We start from the raw sequence: 4,962 nt of genomic DNA, 5'->3' as shown, positions 1-4,962 counted from the left end.
TTTCCTCAGGGTTTTTAAGACATTCATTTGTTTTTATATTTTACTAGAACCTGTCTACTTATGAAAGGAGCAGTCTTAATGGTATTGGGATGGGAGAAGGGGTGCATTTTCATTTTGTTAATGAAAATGCTGTTCTAGTTTCCAAAAAATCCAAAAACATGGTCATTTTGAATTTCTTCCTCATGATCTGTATCTGATATTTTCCACGTCATGTGAAGTCTTCTTGTGTCTCCAGAGTCACAATGACCTTATTACCTCACTACATGGGATTTTTGCCAAAGTTCTTTTTTTTTTTTTAAAGATTTTATTTATTTATTTGACAGAGCAATAGAGAGAGCACAAGTAGGCAGAGCGGCAGACAGAGGGAGAGGGAGAAGCAGGTTCTCCACTGAGCAGGGAGCCCGATGTGGGGCTCGATCCCAGGACCCTGGGATGATGACCTGAGCCAAAGGCAGACACTTAACCAACTGAGCCATCCAGGCGCCCCTCTGCTGAAGTTCTGTCTCATGTTCTCTTCTGATTCAATCTGCACCACTCCTAAGTTCTTTTTTTTTTCTTTACAAAAGTGGTTTAATTATGTCATTCTGCTATCCAACATTCCTTAACGACTCCTCGTAATATTAAAGGCCAATTCTAGGAAAGAGCAATCAAATCTCTGGGCCCTGATTAAAATGGAGTGGTGGTCCCTCTCCCAACCTGCCTTGCGTTTTCCTGCCTCCATACCTTGCTTTTAGTTCTAATCATGTTTTTCTCCTGACAGTTCCACTGGTCAAATCACCAACTTCAGGATTTGTCTCTTCAGACTTTCCAATTTATTAGTAAAGTTTCCTTCTAAAGTGAAGATAGACTTCTTTGTATTCTTCTCCTTATAGCCTTTCTGTAGGTCAGTAGTTGTCACTGCAAATGCTGGGGTCTGAAAGGTCACTCAAAGGTCTAGAGAATGCCAGTCTGTGTGATGTTTCACGGGTGAGAAATGGCTCAGAAAAGGTCAGTTTTCCTCTCATTGGCTCTTCCTTCATCTCCATAGACTGACTCGTACAGCAGAATGATAGATGAAAATTGCTCCCTGGTGACGGACTTTATCCTCAAGATTGAACTGACAGGCCAGAGTGTACCAGCTCCGCCTCTTCTTCCTGTGGCTAGAGATCTATCTGGTTGCTGTGGTGGCTAGTCTGAGCTAGATTATATTAATTTCACTAAATTCATACCTTCACACATCCATATCATATTTACTTTTTAGTCTGTTTTCATAGATGTCCTTTACTCTTCCATCTTTGCCCTCAAAATGCTATGAATGTTGTCTAGAGGAAAACATCTCCTATCCAGGGTGGCTGATGTGGCTCTATTTCTGTTGTTTCTTTGTCATTGCCAAATGTCATTGCCAACAGCAATAGCATATAATCACTATGTTGCCATTTGCAAGCCACTATTGTATGATGTTATAGTATCCCTTCAGATCTGTTCTCTGTTTGTGTTTGGGATATATGTGATGGGGTGTCGAGGTTTCCTAGCCCACACTCGCTGTGGTGAGACTGACCTTCTGTGATGAAAATATTGCCAGCCACTAACTGTGTTGTTCTCCCTGTGCTCAGCTTTCCTGCACCAGTACCTACAACAGTGAGATTTTGGTACTGCCTTCATCTCCTATGCGTTTATCATCACCAGCATCTTCCACATCAGCTCTACAGAGGACATGGCTAAAACCTTCATTCAGCACCTGCAATTCCCATTAATGACTGTTTCACTTTTTTGGGGGGACAGTAGCATTCCTGTGCCCCCACTCTTCTAATGTAGAGTCTATGAACCAGGAAAGTGGCTTCAGTCTTTTATACAAATGTTGGATCCATACCAAACCCTTATATCTACAGCTTGAGGAATAAGGACAACAAGCTTGCCCTGAAGTGAACTCTGAAAAGAAAAGTATTTGAATTTGTACAAGGACTTTTTAGGACTGGATTATTATACGATATTTGTTGGGGTTTCTTCACGGCTAGATTTTCACCTTAATCAGATGGAATACATTTCTACCTTAACTCAGACTTCTTTTTCTTCCTTCCTTCCTTCCTTCTTTCTTCCTCCTTCACTCCCTCCCTCCCTCCCTCCTTCCCCCTTCTTCCTTCCTTCCTTTCTTTTTCTTTCTTTCTTTCTTTCTTTCTTTCTTTCTTTCTTTCTTTCTTTCTTTCTTTCTTTCTTTCTTTCCTCAACTTTTTCTCCTTCTCCTCTTAGCTTTTACAAGTGTAATTATGTAATTGCAACACTAAGGAAAAAGAAATTATTATTACTGTCTTTTGCTATGTGTGACATCTATCTCTGGAGCAAATATTGTAGGTTCTATAATTAATTAATTGAATAACATCACAAAATATCTATCTATACACCAAAGTCTCTAGTAGTCTGAGGACTCTCCTTTTCTAAGTATGTCTTTGGTGTCAGTAGTGGAACTCATATAACACAGACACAATTCCAAATTCTCTCACAAAAGCAAAAACAGTGAACATGGGATTTTGTGTTTTACCACTTCCATACTATTTTGGTTTTGTTAACAATAGCAAAATTTTTACCAACTTCTGTTGGCCTTTAGAAATTATTAGAGGACAAAATATAAAATGGCAGCCAGTGCATACATGTATTGAAAATAAATTCTGTGATGAGTACTAACTTATACAATTTGCTATCAACTTCTCTAGCATCAATCTGTCTTCCTTTGTAGTTCTAAGTATTTTTTGTTAACTGTATTATACCATTTGACACAATTCATCTTGAATAATAATTATTTCTCTGCTACCCCTAATAGATCATGAGTTCCTGGTGAGCACAGACTCCATCTTTTCACCTTTGTATCCTTGGTGTATGACAAACTTTGTGTTTTGAAGTCATTAGATATTTGATGCTGTTAATATTGTAGTGTAAAAAAAAAAAGTCCTAATACTTCTCATTTCCAAAACATAAAGGTTGGTGTTTTCTCTTTGCAAAGTGCAGTATGGTGAAGATACCCATATTGTTTAAAGTGTATATATATATAACAAATAATTAAAATGCTTATAAAATTCCTATAATGTCTATCCTTGCATTTAATCTTGGTTCTTTTTAATTTTAAATTTTCAGAAAATCAATACAAGTCATAACTCTTATTTTTTATTTTTGTGTACTTAGAGTATGAATTCATTAGAAATAATTTTAAAGTTGTTTCAGTTACAAAGCTTAGGGCACAAATATAATATATGCAAGTATTTGTTAATTTCTGACAAAAACAGCTTCAATTACTTTGGCAATGTATTAGGTGAATGGTATTTGTATTAGAGGTTGATTTGAAATAAGAAGTCAATTTTCAAATATTAACGCACGGTCAGTATATTTTTTATCTCATTCCCAAGAGAAATTGTGCAGAGGAACAGAAAGCAAGGAACTTTACTGAGGGTAAATGAAAAAGCAGAAAGAAATTAAAAGAGTGTTAGAACTGCAAGAGATGTTTTATTAACACTGGTAGCAGTTTCCAGGAGGTATATCTCTAGGGTAAAGGTAGCTGTTTGCTTTAAAACATATGCAATATTGCACTGAGTAAAAGAAAATTATTTTGAAAACCTATCTTATATGTTCCAACACTTCTAAATTCATCATCCAGGGTATTGATATTTTATATTATATCTAAGTCTTATATTTGTCCAAAAGCAAGTCAACTAATATACCATGTAGAGATTTATAAGTTGGCAGAAGATAATATAGGAAAAATTAAAAATGGTAGCCAGTGTATATGCATATTTGATGTAAATGCCATGAGGCATACTGCCTTTGATAATTTGGCCTCTATCAAAACTCTAGCATTTTCTCTTGGCATACTACCTCCTTCTAGTATCCTAAAACTCCTCCTTTCCCCTAATATTTCCACTATCTCTTACCTTTGTATATTTGCTTCATGTCATCCCATTCTTTGCAATTTTTTTGTTTCTTGATTTTAGGTAATAATCCTTGGGTGCCTGAATAAAAAAAAAGCAAAATTGCCCATCAGTTCCTGCTCTGCAGGGCATAGTGAACCTGGTGACCAGATCAGTAAATTTCATCATGTAGTAGGAAGTGTTACAAAGTTCATTAGTTTTAAGATATGTTACCACCTTGGCACCAAATTTGTGGTTTAAAATATCCTATTTTGTCTCCAATGTATTTTATTTCTTATCAGCTCAGAGCTCAGTGGAAAAGAGTGATGTTATGTATTATATTCTTGAGCTTCTACTAGAGAATACAAAAACATTTGTTTAAAATGATTAAAGCCATAAAAGAAGAAAGTGAAACACTAAAGAGACCAAAATATTATTAAAAAAATAACATATAGAGGCGCCTGGCTGGCTCAGTCAGAAAAGCCTGTGTGCAGATCTGGGGGTTCTGAGTTCAAGCCCTATGTTAGGTGTAGAGATTACTTAAATAAATAAAACTTTAAAAAAGTAATAAAGGTAAAAAATAACACATAAATTTGGATTAGAACTAATTGAAACTTCTAGAAAGAAATATGTAGTCATTGAAATAAAAAGTGGAAGTATGGATAAAGTAGCAGATTAGACAAAGCTGAATTGAGAATTGGTCACTAGAAGATTGAGCTGAGTAAATTACCCAATGTGTAGCAGAGGATAAAGATGGACAAATGAATCAGAACCAACATGACACAAAAAAGAGAGAGAAATCTGACATAGGTCCAATAGGAACTCCAAAAGGAGATCATATCTGAATATATAATGGCTGAGAATTATTCAGAACAGACATATAGACATAAATTTTCACACACAGAATAAACTTAAATGAACACCTAGTAGTAAAATTTGAAAATCCCAAAGAGAAAACAGAGAGAGAAAGAGATTACTACCTAAATAATAAAAAATAATAATTAGTGTAATTAGTGATAGCAAATTTCTCCGCAAAGGAGTCCACAGGCCATAGAATAATATAGTCCCAATGTTGAGGGGGAAAGAATGT

General features: G+C 35.7%; 1 pseudogene; it reads left to right on the top strand.

Moving 5' to 3' along the window:
- Positions 1-1,045: 1,045 nt before the first annotated feature.
- On the top strand, positions 1,046-2,007 carry LOC141374608 (olfactory receptor 8B3-like; annotated as a pseudogene).
- Positions 2,008-4,962: the final 2,955 nt, after the last annotated feature.

The sequence above is a fragment of the Callorhinus ursinus genome, unplaced genomic scaffold, assembly GCF_003265705.2.
Source record: "Callorhinus ursinus isolate GAN/ISIS: 27379988/994484 unplaced genomic scaffold, GSC_fseal_2.0 scaffold19, whole genome shotgun sequence".
NCBI lineage: Eukaryota > Metazoa > Chordata > Mammalia > Carnivora > Otariidae > Callorhinus > Callorhinus ursinus.
The sequence above is the reverse complement of the archived record's forward strand: the minus strand, read 5'-3'. Positions and strand labels throughout refer to the sequence as shown.